The sequence below is a fragment of the Cervus canadensis genome, chromosome 1 (assembly GCF_019320065.1).
Source record: "Cervus canadensis isolate Bull #8, Minnesota chromosome 1, ASM1932006v1, whole genome shotgun sequence".
Taxonomy (NCBI): Eukaryota; Metazoa; Chordata; class Mammalia; order Artiodactyla; family Cervidae; genus Cervus; species Cervus canadensis.
In genome coordinates this window covers 3,651,744-3,677,162 of record NC_057386.1, presented here as the reverse complement: position 1 = coordinate 3,677,162, position 25,419 = coordinate 3,651,744, and the positions used below count along the sequence as shown (strand labels likewise).

General features: G+C 44.0%; 1 long non-coding RNA gene across 1 annotated transcript; it reads left to right on the top strand.

The window, feature by feature from the left end:
* Positions 1-697: 697 nt before the first annotated feature.
* LOC122430034 lies at positions 698-10,789 on the top strand. The gene is made up of 3 exons (XR_006266217.1): positions 698-872; positions 1,146-1,274; positions 10,709-10,789. It is a non-coding gene; the product is annotated as an uncharacterized LOC122430034 (long non-coding RNA).
* Positions 10,790-25,419: the final 14,630 nt, after the last annotated feature.

Sequence of the window (25,419 nt, the reverse complement as noted above, 5' to 3'; positions counted from 1 at the left end):
TGGGTTGCCATTTCCTTCTCCAGGGGATCTTCCCGACCCAGGGATCAAACTCACATCTCCTGTATCTCCTTCGTTGGCAGGTGGATTTCTTTATCCCTGAACTGCTAGGGAAGCACTTGATGTCCTATTTTTGTGCTTTCCTAAAATCTCTCCTTTCCTCCAGCCAAGCACTTACTGCATTATACTATTTAACCGGTTTCCCCCTCTAACCTGTTTTTTGGTCTTGATTTCCTGTGGTTCTACCTTTAAACCAAGTGCCAGGCACTTACTCTAAACTGCGATTCATCTTCCTGTGCATTTGTTCATCTGGTATCTATCACAACTTTTTGAGGCAGGCATACTGGATATCAATAATTCACATTTTACAGAGAGAGATTGAGGGTCAGAGAAGTAAAGCAAGTTGCTTCACACTGAAAACAGATAAGACCAGAGGGACTTGAACTCAAACCCTTGACTTCAGACCTTGTGCTTTTCATGCTGACATACTGCTTCGTGAACAGGAAATAAAACACTTTAGCTCCCAGAGACAGTAGGAAAAGGTGCATTGATTAGACACTACAATAAAGACAGGACTATAACCTTGAAATTTAAAAGCTAAGTTTGTGAAAGGAAAGAGCATCCTGTTGTAAACAAATGTTTTGATTATTAAAACCAGCTTCTCATCTTGAAAACTTTTTTTTTTTCAATTCAGGCTCAGTTTAATGGGAACCCCAGGACTGAAGATGAGGTGGTTAGATAGCATCTCCAACTCAATGGACATGAATTAGAGCAAACTCCAGGAGATAGTGGAGGACAGAGGAGCCTGGTGTGCTGCTGTCTGCGGGGTCATGGAGAGTCGGGCATGACTTAGAAACTAAACAGCAACAAGATTGGTAAATCCTCACAAAAGGGAAAAATAAACAAGCAAACCATGTTTCCAAAGGGGCTCTGGGGACTTGGAATACTTGTTGGAGCCTAAGGGCTGTATAAAATCTACATGGTTATTTACATAAATTTCTTATAATTTCTGTCACAAATATACCCATGCTGTTTTCCTGAATCTTTATTTAATAATGATTATAATACAATTAAGTTTATCTTCACCGCCTTGCTCTTTGGTGCCAAGCAGCCAGAGTCAGCAATACTTTTTTTTTCCTTTTCGATAGAAGTCTCAGAATGGAAATAACATATGACCGGGTGATGCTTATATTCACGGTAGTTCAAAAGCACCGACTGCCAAGTGGAAATGGAATGTGGACGATTATGAGCAGAATTGAGTTACTCCTTCAATTAAGGTAAGCAGTTGCATCTACTTGTGTCCCGTAATTTACAAGGACTTGAAATCCCAGGGGATAAGGATTTAACCAGGACACTGCCTTCTCCCGTTTGTCGCTCTTCAGCGCTCAGTCTTCAGTTGCTCAGTCGTGTCTGACTCTTTCCGACCCCATGGACTGCAACACGCCAGGCTTCCCTGTCCTTCACTGCCTCCCAGAGCTTACTCAAAATCATGTCCATGGAGTCAATGATGCCATCGAACCATTTCATCCTCTGTCATCCCCTTCTCCTCCTGCCCTCAATCTTTCCCAGCATCAGGGCCTTTTCCAAGGAGTCAGTTCTTTGCATCAGGTGGCCAGAGTATTGGAGCTTCAGCTTCAGCATCAGTCCTTCCAGTGAATATTCAGGGTTGATTTCCTTTAGGATGGACTGATTTGATCTCATCAAACCAGATCAAGCCAGTCTTCTCCCATAGTTAGTTTCTGAAGAGATACTGTTCCTTCCTAGGAGCCCCAGACTTAGAAATCCAAAGAGCGGACAAGATTATGAAAATGACTTAGTCCAAGGAGTGCTTCTTGGCAGTTTCATGCTTAGAACCCCGGTATGAGGATGACTCCAGGCAAAAACCATAAAATGAGGAATTCAGGGTCCAGTGTCACCACTAATGAAAGGAGACTTCTGGTTACAATGCCTGCTTTTATTAGCTAAAGACTTTGCTGGACTTTTGGGATGAATGTTCACTTGTGCTTTATCTACCATAAGATGCCTGGGTAGAACATGATTCAATTAACCTAATAAAAACAAAAACAACACTGAAAACAACAACCCCAAAAATCCCAAAGAGTTACTTTTAATTTTTTCACTTTGTCCTCCCCCATGTAACCTCCCCCTTGGAGATTTCCCAGTCCTGCTAACGGTGAGAAAATTATATCTGTATTCCCGGCTAATATTCATTCATCTCTTTACTGACTGCCTAGATCTGAGCTAAGAGCTTCACAGACATTATTTAGTCTTTTTAGTTTCTTGGATTATTGGCCTCTGACTTTGAGTGAAGCAAACCCCAGACCTCTTCCTCTTGGACCTGCGCTCTAGTCCACATGCATATACTCTGTTCTCATTCCTGAGAAGCAGGCGTTAACCTCATCTCTGATCCAGTCACTGAAACCAGGAGGATGGAATCCATTCACTAGTTTAGATCAGTCAGGGCCCATCCTTGAAATTGCAATCAAGATCAGTTCCTTCCGGGGCTTCCCTGATAGCTCAGTTGGTAAAGAGATCCCCCGGTTTGATTCCTGGGTCAGGAAGATCCGCTGGAGAAGGGATAGGCTCCCCACTCCAGTATTCTTGGGCTTCCCTAGTGGCTCAGCTGGTAAAGAATCTGCCCGCAATGCAGGAAACCTGAGTTCGAAACCCTGGGTTGGGAAGATCCCCTGGAGAAGGGAAAGGCTACCCACTCCAGTATTCTGGCCTGGAGAATTCCATGGACTGTATAGAACATAGGGTCGCAAAGAGTTGGACACGACTGAGAGACTTTCAATTTCAGTTCCCTCTGAGTAGGATGGACTGAGGATTCCCGGGGTGATGAGGATGATTTTCTAAACAAACAAACAAACTACCTTGGGACAAAGTGAATGGATGCTAAATTTCTAAAGTAACCTGTCCACTGTTAGCATTTGCTTCTGTTTACTGTGTGTTTTCATTGGTGGTTTAAGTTCCTCCCTCTCCTTGTAGATGGTGAGCTTTCTCCGATTAGGAACTGTGTTTTTTCTATTGTTATTCACATCCTGTGACCACTAGCTGAGGAACTTGAGCAGGATAAGAGTTTACTGAAATATTTATCCACTTGCATCGGTCTGCCGCTCCCAATAGGCCCCAGCATGCTGCGGCTTCTACTTGACATGTCTCTGTGTCTTAGCTTTTTGACTTTGGTTTATGAATGGTTATCATCCTCTCTTTTCCCCATCCAAGATGATTCTTGGTGTGTCTTCCTACCATGCAATTCTCAAGTGAGGAAAACAACTCATAACCAAGACTGCCTGACCTGGAAACTTTTAAGCATGCCTCCGTCAGCAAAGGCTATGCTGAGAACAGCGGCTTACAGCTGAAAACTGGCAGGGGGTGGGGGTGGGGAGGGGTGGATGGGAGATTTCTGCCAAACCAGCCATTCACAGGTGTGGTGAAGACAGTGTCGGCGGCCTAACAGCCCATCGCAAATGTCCAGAGTTCAATCAGAAAATATTTGATTTGAGTTCCGAAGACTCAAACACAGCTGGCTGGGATTTCCTTGTCTGCGTTTTCGCCATCCCAGTTGCTACCGAAAACAATTTGCAATTCATTTGAGGATTCTTTACATATGCCCTGAAGTATATGTGGCATTTAATTGAAAAACCACCAAATAAAGACTTCCGGGCCGTGAAAGGGGGGGCCGCCTGCGGTGCCCGCATGGATCGCTCTGCCTCCAAGGCTTTGCCCTAAGTGGATATCGATACGTGGAGATCCCCGGTACTGAAAAATGACCCCTGCCACAATTCATCAGGAAGAACTTCAGGTCTCTGCTGGCCCCATGAGGAGGAGTGCCTGCCCAGAATATTATCTCCACTAAACTACTAGTTGGGAGACACACCCGCTTCTAAAATGAGAGGTCTGACTCTTTCGGAAGATCAGAGTTTAGTTGAAGATCAGAAAGAAGAAAGAGAAGAAGGAGATAGAGGAAGGAAGGTAGGGAAGGAGAACTGAAACAAGAAGAAGTCTTTGATGCTCTAAAATCATCTTGTATCTATCAATTCACATCAGGTGGGAAGGGATGTCTCAAGAACGTATTGAAAAGATAATGTAAATATTTAACTCTTCATTCCAACACCTGTATTAGGAGCCTACCCAACCCCCGTCCCATGTCCACCACCAACAAAAAAATTTAAAAGGGAAAAGAAAAAAGCATTTTTCTTCCAAAAGCTACTGGATGGGTGACTCAAAGGGACAACCCCCACCCCCCACCCCAGCTTTGACTCTTAGTTTACAGGAGCACTTCTGTCATTGAAGCCACTGAGATGGATTACAGTATATAAGATAACAAATTGCACCCCCTCCCCCAATGTAGGGCTTACTTTTCAGGTTCTTCTTATGGACAAAAACTGTCTGTATCATGGTAGGGGGAGGGGGGAGGGTTGGGAGAGGAGGCTGGAAAAAACTAGCAAAGGGGAAAAAAAAAAAAATTGGAGAGCCAGCCTGGCACCAAAAATATAATTTAGTGTGCAGGTATTTGATTTGATAGAAAACCTGCATTGATTTTAAAAAAATAGGTTCTTGACAAGGTCGTAATTCATTGAGAGAGGCCAAGCCCGCAGCTTAAGTTTGACGTTCCCCTCCAACCCAAACCATAACTGGTTTTAGGTGATCCCCTGTGAGGGTAGCATGTTGCAGCTGGCAAAAAAATAAACACTCCTGAGCCCTGTGCTAACAGAATTTTTTTTTCCTTTCTTTTTTTTTTTTTTTTGATTTATGCCACGAGCTAAGGAAAACACTTACATATTTGTGAGTCTCAGTTTTGTTTGGCCTTTGCAAGCTAGCCGGATTGGTGTCCTGCTGAGAGAAGGGACCCTGTAAAAGGCAGGAACAGGGCCTGTGGGTAGCCGGGGAAAGGCAGGGGGCAGGGAGGTGGGTGGAGGGGAAGGGTGCCCGGAGAGACAAGTAGCTGAAAGGTTTGATGTGCCAGGCTTTCCTCCAGGCACAGTCCCCTCCCTTTCTCTCTGCCTCTAGGTCATTTGAGAATCTCAACTCAAAGGCAGATGCCTTCAGGGCTGAAGATTTGTGAATGATTGTTGTTGGTTAGTGGCTAAGTCGTGTCCAACTCTTTGCGACCCTATGGATTCTAGACCGCCAGGCTCCTCTGTCCATGGGATTCTCCAGGCAAGAATACTGGAGTGGGTTGCCATTTCATCCTCCAGCGGATCTTCCCAAACCCAGTGATCGAATCTGCATCTCCTGCATTGGCAGGCAGGTTCTTTACCACTGAGCCACCAGGGAAGTCCTGTGAATAATTAACTGCCTTTGCTTTTCTCTGCATCAGCATCCTTTTTTCTAAAGCTTGATAGATTGATAGTTTTCTCTTTCATTCTTTGCTGAATGTCAGAGTCCATTCAAGTTTGACAGATGCAGGTGGGGGCCAGTCAGGAAGGCGTATGCAGTGCCTTTTCTTCAGAGTTGCCTTTGTGGGTTAGACTCTTTCAGGCCAAGGAAAACAGCTGTGCCAGGACAGGCCATGTCCCATCAGCGTCCTTCCCTGACCGAAACACTGCATGATTGGTCCTCATTTTGCAGAGAAGGAGCTTGTAGGGAGTCTGCAAGGGTTGAATATCTTAAGGTCATCCAGCTCCTCAGAGAAGTTTCCTAATTCCAGTTGTCATGTTCAGTGGGCTTTGCACCCTACCCCATGCCCTACCCCCATTTCAGAGTTAATGCATGTAATGAGGTATCCTGGATCAGATCTCAGGACAGAAAGAGCCCACAAATGGAAAAACTGGTGAAATCCAAGTCAAGTCTGAGTTTAATTAATAGTAACATACCAGCGTTTGTTTCTTCGTTTTGACAAATTTCACAGTAACGTAAGATGATGACTATACAGAAAACTGGGCAGGATACCTCTGTGTTATATTTTCAGCTCTTGTATGAATCTCAAATTATGCCAAAATTAAAAACAACACACACACACACACACACACTACTTTCTAAAAGAAACAATTTCAGGAAAACCAAGGCATTCTGCTGCTTTCATCCCCATTTCTATTGGAGTGTGTCCCCTAGACGGCTGTCCTAGGGTTGTGCGATCTGTCACTTCTGCCAGCAACTGGAATGTCTTGCTTGTCCCCCATGTCAACTGGGAGGTCAAAACATGGGAGGGGGCTTCTGACAGTGTAGACAGACCTTTCATGGGGCCATGGAGAGAGGTACCACTCACCTCACCAGCTTCATCCTTTTCATCTTTAGAGAAGAAAATCCACATTGTATAAGAAAATCCACATTTACTCATGGGGAAATTAAGAACTTGCTTGCATGTGTTCATTTCTTACACAGCCAGAAGATTAGCAATCAGTAGCCATGCATGCTTAGTCGCTAAGTCATGTCCGTGTCTGACTCTTTTGCGACCACATGGACTGTAGCCCGCCAGGCTCCTCTGTCCATGGAATTTCCCAAGCAGGAATATTGGAGTGGGTTGTCATTTCCTTCTCCAGGGGATCTTCTTGACCCAGGCCTCGAACTCACATCCCTAGTGTCTCCTGCATTGGCAAGCGGATTCTTTACCATGGAGCCACCTGGGAAGCCTCCATTAGAACAAATCCTATCTCAGCCCCAATATTCCTTAAAAAAATCAAAAAACAAAACAAAAAACATCAAGCAAACATAAATAAGACAGTTCCCCAGGCTCAGGCAGCTGCACTCCATGGAGCCAACTGCAGTCATGGCTTACCACCCATCTACGTGCCAGAACCTCTAAATTACTTACATTACGACATCATCCTGTTTTGTGTATGTACTTGTCACATTGCATAAATATACCCTCTCTAGCTGCTTCTTTAATCTGTTCTATCCACAGAGTGTATCACTGAAAAAAAAAAATGACTTCACAGAAGACAAATTATTCCATAACAGTGCACAGAATCATTTGAATCACATTCAGTCTCCATGACAATATGAAAATATAAATGTCTGGTGTACAAAAAAGAAAAAAAAAATGTGTCATGGTGGCATAAAAAAAATGAAGTTAATTCAATATTTCAACCAGGCTTTTTTTTTTTTTTTAACCACTTTGTTATCATAAGTGCATGATGCAACTGTACTGCCTTTTAAAATACACACACAGACAGAGAAATGGATATTTTTTCCATCCTATTTGTCTCCTTTTCAGACACAACCACTGATTCACCAGTCCCCGGGCAGCAGAGCAACAGCTCAGGCGCCTGCGAACTTGAGGATAATAAAATTCTAGTAGAACAGTGTGTTGAGTGTTTACTTTGGCTGCTCTGTCCTCTCAAATCCCCCTTTTCAACTAATATTTTAAAATGTGGAGAGACATTAAAATGGAGATAAATTCAAGGCTCTTTCTGAAAGAGAGCGTCTCTTATGCTGTGGATTCTGCATTTGCACCCTCTGCTACATGCAAATTCCCCTCATTGTGATAATTATGATGACATGAAATTCAAGTCCCTGCCTGCCTTTTGGCGAGAGCAATGTTACTCCAACCGTTTGGCCACCTGATTGGAAGAGACGACTCACTGGAAAAGACCCTGATGCTGGGAAAGACTGAGGGCAGGAAGAGAAGGGGGCGGCAGAGGATGAGATGCTTAGATGGCATCACCAACTCATCGGACATGAGTTTGAGCAAACTCGGGGAGACAGTGAAGGACAGGGAGGCCTGATGTGCTACAGTCCATGGGGTTGCAAAGAGTCGGACCCGACTTGGCAACTGAACAACAAGAATAGTCTTACTTTTAAGTAAAGGAGAACCTGGGGGTGAGGTATGCTTTTATAACCACTCCTGTTCCATCCCTGACCTTTGTCAGTGGGTCCTACAGAATAAATGGGATTAATTGGAGTTTATCACCGCTGCTTCATAGAATGTCATAATGAGTTCTCGAGTCCAGTGGTGAGCTGGACTCAGACCTGGAAGACAAAAAGATTTCAGCTGTTCCCAGAATTGAGAAATGGATATACACGACAGGTGATGAGTCATAAAGAACGGGTAGCATGCTTGTGAAAGGAGAGGAGAACCGTGTGTCTGAGGGAGAGCGGGTGCAGGGCAGTTTTCAGGTAGAGTCAGGAACATAAGTGCAGAAGGTTGGGGAAGAGGCTGTTAGGATGAAAAACATCTTCACTGTCCAAAGTGGAGCCCTTTAGGAAGCGAAGTCAAATATAAATGCACAGGCGCAAGTTGGCGAAAAATCAGGCAACTTGGGAAATGCGTCTGCTGAAAGGACCTTGGATTTGATTTGTGCTGTGATGGGAAATCACGGCTGGGTGTCCTGCTAGTTTCAAAGATTATGTCACATATGTGGGTGTGCCCAGTTGTGTCTGATTCATTGCAACCCATGTGCTCTAGCCCGCCAGGCTCCTCTGTCCGCGGGATTTCCCAGGTGAGAAAAACTGCAGTGGGTGGCCCTTTATCCAACAAAAATTCGTGTGTTTATGCACAGAAATATGTGTCCTAGGATGTACATAGCCAAACCATTTGTGATAGTCCCAAGTTGAAAGCTATAAAATGCTTTTGAAGGGTGAAATGGGTAAACTTACCATGTGAGGTGCATTTGTCCAATGAAATATTACACAGCAGTGAGACTGAGCAAATGATGACTATTTGCAAGAATGTGGGTAAATCTCAAAATGATGATGTTTGAGAAAAACAAATCCAGTCAGAAAAATACTTACTGTATAATTCCATTTTTATGTTTTAGAATTGCAATTCCATGTTTATAAAGTATAAACAACACAAAAAAATCTGCTGTGATCTTTCAGGTCAAGAAAAGTCAGTATATTTAGTGAAGATCATAACTGGGGTCTTATTAATAAACTAACTTTTGATCCAGGTGTTAGTTACATGGGTGAGGTTAGTTACATGGGTGAGGTTAGTCTGTGAAAATTCTGAGCTGCTCACTTGTCATATATGCGCTGCTCTCTAGACTGTACAAAGAGAGGCAAGCTATGCCTCCTACCGTATAGAGAACAGGGTGAAGGGGGTTAAGAGTTGGGTGGTTCCAGTTTTTACACATTTATTTTGACTTCTTTCTGGGAGATATGCTTGATGTACAACATACAGTTTATGCTATGGCATGGTTTCTCAACCAGGCGCTGTTGTGCTGTGTAATTCCTTGTTGGTGACTGTGATGGGGGCTGATATGCATTGTGGGATATTCAGAAGCATCTCTGGCATCCATGCACTAGAGGCCAGGAGTCGCCACATCTCCAGGCCTAACGGTCAAGTATGTCGCCTTGCATTGCCAGATGTTCCCTAGGGAGTAAATTCTCCCTTAGCTCAGAGCCCCTTAACTGTGGTGACAACAATCTCTGATATTTATCGAGTGCTTACTTCAACAGGGAGAGGTAAGGGGTTAACAGGGACTCCCAGGTGGCGCTAGTGGTAGAGAATCCGCCTACCAATGCAGGAGACACAAGAGACACAGGTTCGATCCCTGAGTTGGGAAGATCCCTTGGACAAAGAAATGACAACCCACTCCAGTATTCTTGCTTGGAAAATCCCATGGACAGGGGAGCCTGGTGGGCTACAGTCTGTGGGGTTGCACATAGTAGGTCTTGACTGAGCGCGCGCACACACACACACACACACACATGCACATACACACACATGCACACACACACAGACACGTGTGTGCACACACAAGGGGTTTACAATCATTAACTCATTTATTCTACCAGGATCCCTAAGAAGATGCTGTAATGTTCCTTTTCTTCCAGCAGAGGAAACAGGTTAGACATTTTAGGCATCTTTCCCAAGGCATCATAACCAGCTAACAGGTGACCATGCTGGGATTTCTGCCCAGACAGTCCACCTTTAGAGTGAGCGCTCTGGGCCACCCTGTCTGGTGGCCTCTTGACGCTACAACTGACTCATGATTGATGTTGCACAGATCACGCTCAGATCAACAGGGAGCTGCCAGGATCTCACCGTTCCCATAGTGATGCGTCTTCAGGCCTTTCCATTCTTTAAAGTTACACAAAGTTAGGATTCATATTTTTTAAAATGTACTACGAGACTCAAGCTTTAATAACCAAAGTAACAGTGTGACTCATGAGTTACACCTTCATAAAACTTCAAGAGCTCACAGAGACCAATGTGATTATGGGACAAATTATTTCATTTATTTAAACAGAGGGGAAATATACTTATATTTTACAATTGCCTTGAGTTATATATAAAACTAGCTTCTGGCCCTTTAATTACAGACAAAGGCAGAACCGCTGGGAGAGACTCATGAGAAGTGCCATCCACACCTGGAAAGGCATTTCTGCAGGCTCCAGATTCAGTGGAAAGTTCCCCCATTTGAAGCCCATTCCATTCCCTCCCCAACATGTGCTTCTTTAAGAAGTATTTTTCTCTGTTGCCAACTGAATATGATCATCATGAATTCAAGAGACTCAGATATCAAAAAACTTGCTTTAAATAAGCAATATAAGCAGAATCATGCTCAGATTCAGTCTCTAAGTTGTGTCCAACTCTCTGTGCCCCCACGGACTGTAGCGCGCCAGGCTCCTCTGTCCATGGGATTTTCCAGGCAAGAACACTGCAGTGGGTTGCCATTGCCTTCTCCGGGGGATCTTCCTGACCCAGGGGTCAAACCTTTGTCTCCTGCACTGGCAAGTAAATTCTGTACCACTGAGCCACCCTAGGAGCTCATAAGTAGAATAACCAAGAAGCAATATTGCTTCATTCTTATATTTGTCACAGACTCACTTCATCTGGGGAAATCTGGTTACGCTTCCACTCACCCTGCCTCAGAGGTCAGCCTGTGAGCCCCTGAGTCAGGAAAGCTGCTCTTCTGCCTCGATCGCAGTTCTCTTCTTCTGCGCCATCTTCTCTGGGCAGGTGAATTTCGCTTGAAATGTTGAAAAGTTGGTTGTCTTTGAATTGAGATGTATACTCAAATAGAAATGTTGCTATAAATGCTCTTTAGATTCTCAGGCCACACAAAGCCACAAAAGAGAAGACCAGGGGAAGTAAACATGCAGTGAAACATAGGCATAATCACGTGTGTAAGCACATGTGTCTGTCGGTGCTACATGCAAAGACATACATGTAGGCATGCGTGCATATTTATGTATCCTTATTTTCATTATATCCTATCATTTAAAGAATTTTGAACGCTATAAGTCTGGAAAATGATGTTTTAAAGCTTTTATTTGTGCAGTTTTTAAAGTTGTTAACACTCTTTTATTTTTTAAATTTTTTTATTGAGAAATAATTGACAAATATCACTGTATATATTTAAAGTGTACAGTGTGATAATCTGATACACATCGTGGAAAGATTACAAAGATCAAAATAATTAATATGTCCATCACCTCACATAGTTCTTTTTATTTTATTTTATTTTTTTTTCATTTTTTGCTGGTATTCTTTTATTTGTACAAGTTTAAATTCACCATTGAGGAAATATACACCTTGGTGTTTAGAAAAGATGCTGTAAAGACATTTTTGAATAAGTCCTGGTAAAGCAATAGTTATGCTCAAAGGAAGAGACTGGAAACAACTGGAAGTTAAACTTTGTCTGATACTATAAAGTTTGTCTTTCTTGGAGGTGAACTTAAAACTCTGCGAGCATGTCATTTTAGGAACTTCTGTTTCTTTCCAGGAGAAGAGGCACGGCGGGGGGTGCTTCCTTTCGAGGTGAGCCTTTTGACAGGGCTCTGGTTCAGAAGAGCAGCTGTCAAAGTGGGGGCCTCAGAGCAGCATCTTTACATCCTCTGGAAACTTAGAACCTCAGTATCCTGGGCCTCGGTCCAGCATCTTTAGATGTCTAAGGATGAGCACACGCAGTGGCGTTTCAGAAGAGCCACACAGAGGATCTTCTGTGTGGTGGAGACTGGCCTATGGAGTCCAGCAACTGTCTTACCTAGGATTGTGTTAGGATTTTTTGTTTCTTTTGATTTTACTTTGTTTATATGTTTTCCATGTCCTGATGCTTCTTATGCCTTCAGCCCAGTGGGGAGTTAAGGGCTGGGCAAGTGAGTTGGGGTGCGGGGGTTGTCCATGATTGAAAAAAAAAAAAAGGTGCTTTTAGTGAACATTGTTGATTCTGTTGTAACATCCATTTTCACTTTCTAACAGTTCCCAGACTCATCTTTGTTTACTTCTCTTCAACATAGTTAGTGCATTCTGGGTGAAACTGAGCCTGTCCCAGCTTAAGGGGTGGGGGGCTCATTGGCTCAGCCTAGCAGGATATATTATTACTTCATTATATCTATTGGTTCAAAGTTGGGTATTATCTTAGTCAGTCTGGGCTTCTATAACAGAATACCATAGACTGGGTGGCTTAAAAAAACCACAGAAATTAATTTCTCACGGTTCCAGAGGGCAGAAAGTCTGAGATCAAGACAACAGCACGTTTGATATCTGGTGAGAGCCTGCTTTGTGGATCACTGGTAGTCTTCTTGCTCTGTCTTCAACATGGCAGAAGTTGGGGGGAGCTCTCCAGGGTATCTTCTTTAAGGGCACCAATCCCATTCACAAGAGCCCCACCCTCATGACCTCATCACCCCCAAAGGCACCACCTCCAAGTACCATTACGGTGGGAATTAGGTTTCCACATACGAGTTCTGTGGGGACAGGCACATTCATTCTGGAGCAGGTATGTGACTGAAACCAAGCCACCAGGTCAAATCTTTGCACTGTTCTTTGGAATGCTGGGTCACACACTCTCTCTCCTTTTTGAAAAGAATGAGGAAACATGTGGTATTATTGTTACTGGCTGACTTGCATGGCTGCGGTGTCAAGGGGAGTAGGCAGGGAGGAGAGTCAGACATAGCATGAATCTGACACTCTGAGGACAGAGGAAGACAGAAGAAATATTAACTTGATTCTGGTTCATCAGCCCTGAAACCCTCCCTCGAGATGGACTTTCTGTTATGGAAGCCGATAAATCCCCTTTGCTGTGTGTGAGATGAATTTCCTGTGACTTGCAGCATGAGGAGTCTTAAGAGATACAGTTTTATAGCAGAAGTGGCATTGCCATGATCGGAGCCATGCTTGAAATTCTAAGAGGCAACCCAGCTGCCTGACTCCAGGGAGCTGGACAGCAGATTTGTGGGCTGCATAAGCATTTCTCAGAGAGATTATCAAGAACCTTCGGGGAGAGGGCCACTCAGTAAAAGACAAATTCCTGTGCTTGAGCAAAAAGAAAATCCAGATTTGAAAAAAGAAAACAATTACTGAAAGGGTGTGTGATCTTTCAAAACTGGAGATATCTGGAAAAGTTGGGTCATATAATATGTGTGTTACCTTGATTATGGAGTACTTGGCACATGCAAGGGAATGAATCAGGCTTAAATTCATCTCATCCCCCAGATCCCCATGCCCCATTACAGCTTTAGCAACCCTGGAAAAAGGAGTGTTAGTGAGATTAACTAGTCCCTGCTGCTGCCGCGGGTCCCACGGCAGTAACCGATACCCATCGTCTCTTTCCTCCATTACCTCCTCTAGGCATCTCTCCCTTTTCCTTGCATTTCTGCTGGTCTGGGGGGAAGCTTGCACCGTGGGGTGACCAGAATCTCATCCTTGAGGCTCTGAGTCTGGAGTTTGTAGGTGCATCTCTGTGTGCTCAGGCATGTCTGACTCTTTGCGACCCCATGGACTATAGCTCACCAGACTCCACTGTCCCTGGGATTTTCCAGGCACGAATACTGCAGTGGGTTGCTATTTCCTCTTCTCCAGGGAATCTTCCTGACCCAGGGATAGAACCCACATCTCCTGCATTGACAGGCAGATTCTTTACCATTGAGCCACCAGGGAAGCCCGTTGTTTGTAGATGCTTCACCATTTATAGTTAAAACTAGACATGAGAATACCATGAGATGTCCAGTGGTAAATATATTCTTCCCTGACTGTGTCTCATAGCAATGGTTCAATCTCCTCCTGGGAATGACTCTCTGTGCCTGCAGTTTACTGCTGTGAAGATCCCCAAATTATATGTGACAGCTTTAGCTTAAATTTAGTGGAATTTTTACTGGGTTTCCTGCTGAGAATAGCTGCTCTGAAAACCAGGATGTCTAGATCATAGAGCCTGAAGTTGCAGGGGAGGGAGACACGTATTGTCCACATGAGTCACCAGGTGTGAGTAGGAATGGATACACCCCTACCTCTGCCTTTGATTCCCAAACCCACGAGGACAGCACCAACCCCGCGCTGGTTTAGGACGTAGGCTGCGCCCGGAAGGACAGTGCCCCGTCTTCACAGGGAGTCTCCTCCAACCTGGTGCTGGGGCGAACCTTCGAGAGGCCATGCTGTTTGACCCAGCCGCTTCTGGATGGTATGGCACACAGTAGGAAGAGTGCATTCCGTGGCCACGCGCCCTCTGCCACACCTTTCTTTTTGCTACATAGCAGGCCCTTTGTCAGATGTGATGTGGTGTGGGATTCCCACGGCAGTTGACCAGGTACTCTAAGAGACCTGGGAGTGCAATGGCTGCTGAGCCACAGAGGGTGAAAAACACACGTGTGTCCAAAATACACACCCTCTTTCCGAGATGCGCTGGATGGCTGGCTGATACACAGGAGGAATTTGACTCAGGCGGCAGGGGTGGACGATAGCCTTGGTCTCTGTCGCTGGCAGGCCAGGCATCCACCAGCGGCAACCGAGGTGGAGACACCCCTGGATGTTGAGCCCGTGCCTGGCCTCCAGCTCCACCATCGGAGCGGCTCTGTACTCAAGCCTGTTGCCGGAGCACTGGTTGTCTCAGGGCATCGAGGCTGGCTGGCATCCACTGGGTGGGTCATTCCATACCCTGGTTCTGTCTTCCCTGCAGTGGACATTGTTCTTTGCTCATTGTGAGTATGAGCTACAAAGGTCCTCACTCTTCGTGTTCAGCCCCATTCATGCCTCTTCCCCAACACTGCCGTCCTCAGGCCTACAGGGCCCCCTCCAGTCGGCCAAGACATTTCCCATTGCCCATGAGTCTTGAGGCTGTTTTTTCCTGTTCACAGAAAATATGGATAACCAGGGGCAATGGCCAAAGTGCTGCCCGCTGGGCGGGCTTTCCCTTCACTGCCATGGGGTCACCTTTAAAGGAGACCCTTCGGGGCCTCCCCTGAGCAGGGCTGTGGTCCACGGTACTAGCACCTACATACTCAGCCAATCCTTCTGCTCTTGTTCATGGCTGTGATTTCATTCACAGGGATCTGTCTTTTTATGAGCTGGGCAGCATAGACTGTGAGCTCATTGGCAGATCTGAAATCCGTGCGGCGTCGGAAGGCCTGAGTCGGATGGGTTTTATTCAGAGGAGACTTGCTGTCGTTGGTGTCCAGGAGTCTTTGCTGAACTGGAGTCACAGCCCGTCCCCAGAGTTCTGGATTCACTTTCTTCCTTTCTGTAATTGGTTCCAGTGCAGTGTTCTAGTCCGCACCATTTTGGAGTGTGAGGATCCCTCAGAAAACCCTCATTACCATCAGCCATGAAATTAAAAGACGCTTAGTCCTTGGAAGGAAAGTTATGACCAATCTAGATAGCATCTTAAAAAGCAGAGACATTACTTTGCCAACAAATGTCCACCTGGTCAAGGCTATGGTTTTTCCAGTGGTCATGTATGGACGTGAGAGTTGGACTGTGAAGAAAGCTGAGCCCCGAAAATTTGATGCTTTTGAACTGTGGTGTTGGAGAAGACTCTTGAGAGTCCCCGGGACTGCAAGGAGATCCAACCAGTCCATCCTAAAGGAGATCAGTCCTGGGTGTTCATTGGAAGGACTGATGCTGAAGCTGAAACTCCAATACTTTGGCCACCTGATGCAAAGAGCTGACTCATTGGAAAAGACCCTGATGCTGGGAGGGATTGGGGGCAGGAGGAGAAGGGGACGACAGAGGATGAGATGGCTGGATGGCATCACCGACTCGATGGACATGAGTTTGAGTGAACTCTGGGAGTTGGTGATGGACAGGGAGGCCTGGCGTGCTGCGATTCATGGGGTCTCAAAGAGTCGGACATGACTGAGCAACTGAACTGAACTGAACCGAACCATGGCAGAAGAAGGAATGAAGTTGAATTTCTAGAGCATCAGATGTTCTGGGAAAGACACCAGAGCCTTAATACCCTTGGCTGAAGGTGCTATTATTATACTATGCATTTAAGCAGGCTCCTCTGGTGGTTCAGACAGTAAAGAATCTGCCCGTAATGTGGGAGATCTGGGTTTGATCCCTGGCCCAAGAAGTTCTCCTGGAGAAGGGAATGTCTACCCGCTCCAGTATTCTTGCCTGGAGAATTCCATGGACAGAGGAGCCTGGCGGGCTACAGTCCTTAGGTTCACAATGAGTCGGACACCACTGAGTGACTAACACTTTCACTTTTCATGCATTTAGCCTAATATTTGAACTTCAGTAGAGAGTTCACTGCAACCCTTTATCCACTGCGCCTGGCACTTTCCCAGGGGGTTTATTTTGGTATTTGAATTCCGAGGTCATTTTTCAACAGCAAACCTAATATTAATATGAAGTGTCCTTAACTGTGTCCTGTTTCTATCATTTATCTTGTATTCTTTACTGCAGCCCACTTAAAAAATATGGTATTCATCCATATTTCAAATTTTTAAAATAGCTACAAAAAGAAGAAAAGTGTGAGGTGAAGAAAACAAACTAATTTAAACATGGCTTCTCAGATGACAAGTTGCTAATACTACATTCAAAAGAATCATCTCGGACATGACATCTCCTCTGAGGAAACAGCATGGAGAACTCCTTTGCCCTGTTCTGAAATCATCAAGAACTCGGTGCTGGGAAATGCTCTGATCTCTCTCCACTAGGTTGGTATATCAGTTTTAATTGATAGCCTGTGCCAAAAAAGGTTTTTGGCACCATTTCACCCTCGCTCTTTGCCAAGAAACCGCTCCTCGGTGGATAACAATAAAAGGAGGTGGTTTACAATATAAAGTTCAGTATGAAAGGAAAGTTAATAAGAAGTAAAATACATTGAGTACACTTGGCTGAAGGAGCAGAGTGTCAAGCTACAGGAAGTCTTCTGCAGCGATTTTATAACGTCTGTGGTCTGGAGTAAAACTGCTCATGAAGTGTCTCCTGCAGGCCCACCTTCCCCCTCCACCTCCAAGAGGACACGTGCGTTTGCATTTCTTCCCACACAGTTTGATTCCTTGACTGGTGTTTGTATTCTACACTGTGAGCTTTCAACATGGTTTTATAGGACGGATGGACAGCTGGGGGCCAGGTGAATGAAACAACGCAAACAATTGTTAGGCCACCACGACTTAACAAAAAGAAAGCAACACACCCACAAGAGTAACCAGGCCTAGACCCAGGGCAAATGCTGGTCAGCCACATGGACCCTGCCCACAACACCACCCCCTGCAAAAAAAGAAAGGAGAAACTTGCCCAGAAATCAGTCATTTACAGTGACGAGGCTGCCTTCATTAAGTTTAACTTACATTTGAGTTGGAAAACTATTGCAGTGTAAAAAATGATGCATATATACATGAGTGTGTGTTGTGTATATGTGTGTGTGTATATATATATATATATATATATATATATATATATATATATATGTGGAAACTGTCACAAAAGGATCACAAAAAATCTAGAGAATGAAATGGCTGCAGTTCCAGAAATGTGCTCGCATTTCCACACTGAATAGCCCCAATTCATACACACTTACACGTCGCACACACACTCACATGAAATGGAATAAACCATATACAGAGGAGAAATTTATCAGCTACTTAACTTTCTGTTTTAGCAATCCAAGGTGTGACATAAACAACCTTGAGGGAACATTCGATGTTTGACTTGTGACCCTTTAAGCAAAAGTAGTTTTAAGTTTTTCGGATACAGAGAATTAGTCTTAAAGGCAGCAGAGGTTTTGTTTTAGAGGGTTTTTTTTTTTTCTTTCTTTTTTGGTCTTTTGTTTCTTCTTAAAGAAATCAGAATAAGCATGACTGAACAAAGAATAAACTTCAAAGTCTTACTCTTTGGTAGGAAGTGATTTCGAGCAAAAATCATAAACTTGAGTCAATGAGACCTTTGTTAGAAATGACTACGAGCGCCTCTTCCCCACCTCTTGTCAAAGTCGTTAAAACTAGAGGAGGTTCCTCCGCAGTACAAAAGAATGCCTCAGTCAGAGGAAGAGTCTTGTCCTGACAGAGCTTCCCTTTGCCCCGAGCACCATCCTGGCACTGAGCTGAGAAGTGATTCCGTAATACATCACCAATAAGGAAATGTGGGGCTGCGGTCTCTCCACCTTTTCTTTCTTTCCTTCTTTTATTTATTTATCCATCTTAATCTGTACCTTCCTGTCTTCTAACAGAGCTTTGGGGAGTTTCTAAGGCAAGATATTGTAAGGGACCCATGACAGTTAGAAAGTCAAAACAGGTTTACTTAGGACAACTTGCAATCCTCCGGGCCAGCCTACTGTTTCTTCAGCTGTATTTCACAGGAGTAGGGAAGAAATGTATTTTGGGTGGAGGGGGGCTTAGGGGGAAAAAAGGGCATCTTCCATCCTTCTTTCCACCTTTTAGGTCCCAGTTTGAATGCTCCTCCAGCACATCAGATCAGTCAGTAGAGGACTAGATGGGCAGCAGGAACACTCTATTTTGTGGTGGGATGGCAGGGCTATTTTTGTTGCTTCCAGAGGCAGACTCTCTAGGGCTATATTTGATGGTTAAAAGAAACGGTCCAGACCAGAAAGGTTTGGCGTCAGTCTCTTCATGGGAAGTATAGAAGGGTGAGTGTAAGGAATGTGGGTTACTAGCTATCCATTTAACTAAAATTATAACTTGATAAATACCTTTAATGAATTAATTTGAACCTATAACCAACATAGTCATCATTTCCCCTTATGGTATTTCAACCCCATTCTCCACCCCACCCCGGATCCATCTTCCTTCCATGCAGGTTTCTTTTTTTTTTTTTTACTCTGCTGATGCAAATGAGGTTTTAAATTTCACCCTTGACTTGTCAAAACAAAGGAAATGATAATTGGCAATTATCAATTTTTTTTAACCTAGATTTTTAGCAATATATTATGCAAGCAGGGAGCATAGAACACAAGTCTTGGTTTTTGTGCTGTGGAGTAAAGACAGTTTCTGATGATGAAAGTGGGAAGGAGGATGACCCGTGCTGAAGTGGGCACACTGACTTACCTTTGTAGTAACTGAAAAATGAGGAAGAAGCTTACAAGGTGCGATTTGACAGTGGGCTGCCGTGGAGGGTTGAATTCTATAGATGAGGGCCACCCCTTTCTCCCTCACACCCACTCAGCTTTAGGCAAGTGTGCAGGTCGGAATCAGACACCTGTAACAATAGAGGACCACAGGGAGCCCTTTATGAAAGAATTAGTCCCAACAAGGACAATCCCTTCTGTCTACTCTACTGCTTCAGGCTTGTAATTTTCCAAATTGTAATGATGTTGCCCTTGTAAGAGACTTTCTTAAAGAACAAGTCATTACTTTTCTTTTTCCCCATCATTTCATGCCAGGCCTGTTGCTATCAAGTTCTGCTGAGAACATTTCATCAAACAGGAATAAAAGAGAAAATTGTAGACATTAAGAAGCTGATCAGTAGCGCTTAGCCTAATCATGTAGTACTGAGTGATACATAGCTACCGTCTGTACAAAATCAAGTCCACAACCTGTCTGTTGGCTTCTTTGCTGATCACAGCTTTGAAGAAGGACCAACGGTATGAGATGTTTGACAAAAGGAAGCTTTCCTTCCATCCCCTGATGTCCCAGGAGAAAGCCTTGTCAAATACTTAGTTTAGCTTGTTGTTCAGTTGCTAAGTCATGTCTGACTCTTTGCTACCCCATGGACTGCCACATGCCAGGCTTCCTTGTCCTTCACTATCTCCTGGAGTTTGCTCAAATTCATGTCCACTGAGTCGTTAATGCTATCTAACCATCTCATCCTCTGCCGCCCTCTTCTTCTGCCCTCAATCTTTCCCAGCATCAGGGTCTTTTCCAGCTCACTTGGTGAGCTGTTCCAGCTCTTCTCACCAAGTGGTCAAAGTATTGGTGCTTCAGCTTTAGCCACCCTAGATCAGGTTAGAGCAGCCTTAAAATGTCTTTATTTCAGTTAGTGAAAGTGGGCAACCATACAGTCTGACTTAAGAAGAATGTGGTCCAATGACATGAGTTCATCTTCCTCCAGTCGAAAGGATTAAGATGTTTCAGATTCTTTATTCAGTTATTAGACCGTATGTAGGCCAGGGACAAGGAGATTTATGATGCTTGGTTTTCTTAATCTTCTCTGTTTAGTGAAATACTTAAAAAACACCTAGGCATTTAATCATCATCTATTGACTTTAGTCTCACAGTGTTCTTTGGAAAAGGCTTTAGTTCAAAAATTCTGCCTTAAGCACAGGTCTAGACTGAGTAACATGTTTGGCTGAGAAAATCAAGTTTGCAGGTGGCAGTCCTTACCTCTGACATTCAAAAGCCTACTTCCATCTCCACTCGAAAGTTTTCCAAGCTGTACTGAACAAGCCATAGATAACATGCATGTTTCAATGTATCAGATGTTTTTGAAATTGTCAGCCACAAATTGGCAATTGTGGTGAGTGCTTGCCTTCTACCTATATGAGGATTAAATCACATGCCCCTGCAGCTGCTTACCTTCAACACCCCTGGAAAGAATTCAAGATACAGAGCAAAAATGAGGTATTCTGTGCTCTGGGAAAACTGGCAGGACAGGTCTTCAGATAGTTAGATATTCTTAGAAGCTGATTTTATGAGCCCAATTCTTGTATCTCCTCATATCTAGAAAAGCACTGAAATCCATCTGGTGACAGCTGTTTCTCATGACTAGCAGAAGCTTCTTGAGACTAATTGATACCTTTTGGGAAAAAATATGTGCTTGATTGCACGTGTTCCCCCCTTTACCAAAATCACATATATGCAGACCTTCTTCCCCTGCCTCTTTGGAGCAGTCTTTTAGAGCTATCTGATTTTTGCCCCAAATAAAACCTAACTTGCAACTCTCATGTTAGGCACTATTTTTAAGTCAACAAAATGTAATTCAACTCCACAGAAATCTTTTAATCTGATGTTTTATTATTAAATATCATTTCAAAAGTGTCAGGGGAGTGTGATTTCCTTGGTTCTGTCTTGTCACAACAAAAATTTGAAGCGTCGGACGTTAAGTCCTCAGCATGTCACAGCTCTCGGACAGGCTGTGTTATAGCACTCGGACAGATCAGTGTTACCGCTCTGTGTTACAGCTCAGTTTTATTTAGCAAATAAAAGGAAAATACATCTTCAAGGCATGAGGGATTGCCCACCCAAAAGACGCGAAGAGAAGAGAGAGAGAGAGAGAAAGAGAGATGGAGTGTGTGCGCACATGGGAGAGAGAGACCCCCGGCCCTTTGGCTCCTCTTTTTATCTGTTTTCCCTCCCCCTGGGCCTGCCCTATGTAAATTGGGCTACCCAGGAGAGCTGTTTATTCTACCTGAAGTCCTCACTCTGGTCCTTGGGCCTTCTTTGTTGTATTTCGTGGGCTTTTCCCTTCCTTGTCTTTTAGCCACTGCCATTCTGGACTCCTTTTTCCTATACTAACTACCCAACCAAAAGGATATAGGAAAATTCTGAAAATGTTTTAAAAACTAAAGTGAATTATTTTGTTCCATAAGAGTCTGTCTTTACTTTTCTAGATTACTTGCTAACAGAGGTTTTTAAAAATAATAATGTAAGCAGGGACTTCCATGGCAGTCCAGTGGTTAGGACTCCACGCTCCCAATGCAGGGGGTAAGGGTTCAATCCCTGGTTGGGGGATTAAGATCCTGCATGCTAAACAGCACAGGGGGAAAAAAAAAGTAAACAAGAGTGGAAATGTTTTGCACATTCTGGCAATGTGTTCTATGTCAGTAACAGCACAGCAGCGTGACTATGAATATTTGGTAATGAAAACAGATGTTAGGAGAAATGTGGCACTTAGCGTGTGCTTGTCCAGGACCTGAAGGATGTCTTTGTTGCCTAAACTCTGTGAGCCCTGGGACAAGTTCCTCAGCTTCTGAATCTTGGTTTCCCTTCCCCGACCCTTTGTTGCTGCAGATTAAAGGGTACAGTAGATACGGATCACTTAGCTCAACTTTTGACACACAGTAGGAGAACAAGTCTCTAAATCATTCTTTCTCTACATTGCCTGAGCCACTGAACTACCTTTCATTTAATTTTATTTTTTCAAAAGGCTAAACTTATGAGTCTTGCTGTATATGTGTGTTAGTCACTCAGTCCTGTCTTACTCTTCGTGACCCCATGGGCTGTAGCCTGCCAGGCTCTTCTTGTCCATGGGATTCTCCAGGCACCTCATCCAGCAATCGAACCCGGGTCTCCTGCATTGGCAGGCAGACTCTACCATTGAAGCCACCTCCTGCTACCTAGGATTTAATTATTGTTGGTGCATGACGCCCTAAGCAAATAACCGTACTTCTCCTGAGTCTTTCTTCAGAAGAATTGAAATCAGGATCTCAAAAAGATTTAAGTACCACCGTGTTCATTGAAGTACTTTTCACAATAGCTTAGATGTGCAAACAATCTATGTATCCATCCATGGAAGACTGGATAAAGACACTGTGTTTGCATACAGGGGAATATTATTTAAACTTAAAAAAGGAAGGACATCCTGGAATAAGTGACAACATAGAAGAAAGTTGAGGATTTTATGCTCATTGAAGGAAGCCAGTGTCAGGGGAGCAAACGCTGCATGATCATACTTATATGAAGTCCCAGATGACACTCGTGGTAAAGAACCCTTCTGCCAATACAGGAGACATAAGAGGCCAAGGTTCCATCCCTGGGTTGGGAAGATCCCCTGGAGAAGGGAATAGCAACCCACTATAGTATTCTCACCTGGGAAGTCCCACAGACAGAGGAGCCTGGTGGGCTACAATCCACGTGGGGCCAAAAGAGTGAGACAGGATTGAGGGACTGAGCACAAGTACTCAAACAGAAAAATCCCAGTATTTTGTTAAAATAACTTCGTACTTAAGTGCAAAATTAAAAAAAAAAATACAAAGAAGGCTCAAAAGTCCTTATTTCTCAAACGTTTCATTTTCATAAGACTTGAGCCATTATCTAACAAATTATCTAACTTTACACATGAATAACTAGACTTCCAGAGTTATTAGAGGCTTCCTGAAGGTCAGACACTGGTGAGTGAGTCAGTAACAAGAGGAGGGTCTTTCCTCTCTGCCACCCAGCCAGAAAGATCCACATGAAAAGGAAAGACATTTGCAGGAGATCAAATTCAGCCTTCCCTCCAAGACAGGGCGGTTAGAATGACTGAAGATCAGATGTTTTCTGCCTTTTTTGGCACCTGTCCATTCTGAAATCAACTGGATACATAATGGATTTTGCATAACTGGCTCCCTTTCTTCTTGCTAATTTCTTCATCTATAGGCCAACAGAATAAGACTTGGTATAAAACAAAAACTACAAGAAGGTTCCTGAATTCAAACCGAATTCCCAAACCAGTCTATTTTTTTTTTTTTTTTCAGACATAGGCTAATGTTTTCCTTGACCCATTTCCATGTTTACTAGGAGACAACAATGTTACATGTGGTTGCATCAGAAAATATGGGAAGAGTTCTAGAAACTGACCCTGCAACATGACTTCAGAAGACTCTGCTCTGTCACCAGGGAGTTTACAAGCACAAACAAGCTGCAGTGAAGCAGGAGTGGCCGTCAGCAACTGGGAAAACTGAGCCATTTCCAAACTGGGATGGGGAGGTTCTGATTAGATTTCAGTGAGCGTGCATCTGAATGTATATGCATACATCAGCTGCAGCAGCATATCCTCTGCTGTCCTCCCACGGAAGGCCTTGCTTTCAGAATTGCTTGATCTAAGCAGAAGCAGCTCTTACTTCAGCCAGTGCCTCTGAGGCCCTCGGTGGGCAGGGGCGGGGTTTGTCTTGACCCCCCCCTCCCCCACACTTTTCAGTGCCTTTCCTTCCCTCCTTGGGCATTTCAGTCCTCACTCCATCAGGTTTCAATCTAGCTCTCATTTTTCAAGTACTTCCCTTTAGGTGTTTGTGATAATGGCTTAAAGCATTCTTGCTCCCAGAGGTATTACTACAGAGGTTTTTAGCATTTTACTGTGGAACTCAGAAACCTGGAAGGCTTCCAGGAATTACTTGATGACCCTGGGACAGAGAGGTTTGAGGGAATCTGAGTACGGTAGACAGCCTTTGAAGGTTCTGGGTGTCCACCGGGTCAGAAAGTCCTGGTCTGCCTTCGACAGCTTCCCCTGTATGGTAGCCTCTGAAATACCTCGGGGCCTGAGAACTAGCCTTGCCCTTCTCCCAGAAAAGAATGCAGAAGACACTCCGGGGCAGAAATAAGCTAACAAGAGAAGGGTGGAAGTTATAGATCGCAGAAAACAAAATTAAGATACACAAATCATCCCTTCACTCATAAGTATTGACACATTCAGTTCAGTTCAGTCGGTCAGACGTGTCCGACTCCTTGCAAGCCCGTGGACTGTGACACGCCAGGCTTGTGGCAGCGTCAGTTTCTAGAACTCTTCCCGTGTTTTGTGATGCAATCACATGCAGCATTAATACATACCTCTCTTCATATTTTCTTTCCTTTCTTAGTTTCTTCCTCCCTTCCTTTCTTTTTTTGACTTCCTCTCCTTCCTTCCTTCATTTCTTCCCATCTTTCGTTTCTCTTTTTGTCCTAAATGATATAAGCTTGAACTCTTTTCTCTACTGTAAACATTTCCTGCAATTTTGAAGGAAAGTTTCCCAGCCATAAAGAAGACCTGCTTGAAGCAGATGATCATGCAAATGAATTAAGTAAACTGCTGAGCCCTTGAGTCTGGGCTTTAATGTGTTCTAATTAGCTGTAAGCTTGTAACTGTCAGCTATAAGCAGATTTCAATGGAACTTGCCATTCATCTTATCTTCTCATTTAAAATTGTGTCTTATTTACTGAAAAATACATATAACTGCATGCCTGTGTGCTCAGTTGTGTCTGACTCGTTGTGATCACACAGACTGTAGCCCATCAGGCTCCTCTGTCCATGGGATTTCCCAAGGAAGAATACTGGAGTGGGTTGCCATTTCCTTCTCCAGGGCATCTTCCCAACCCAGGGATTGAACCCACATCTCTAGTGTCTCCTGCATTGGCAGGGGGATTCTTTACCACTAGTGCCACCTGTTTATAACAGAGTACCTACTAAATGTCAGGCCCTAATCTAGGTGCTGGAAATATGGCAGCTAAGTAGCTGGAGAAGTTCTTCTTCTCCATGGAAAATACCAGAAATGAAGTCTAACAGTCACGCTGAGAGATCTGTTGGTGATTTCTTACAGATAGAGACTGGTTAGGTACTTAAAATCTGGGTATTTAGGAGAAGTTCCTTCAAGATGACATTTTAGCTGAACGTGCAGAAGATGTTGTCAATGTAAAGATTCTAGGAACAGCTGGGTCAGTCCTCCTAAAACAGAAAACTATGTG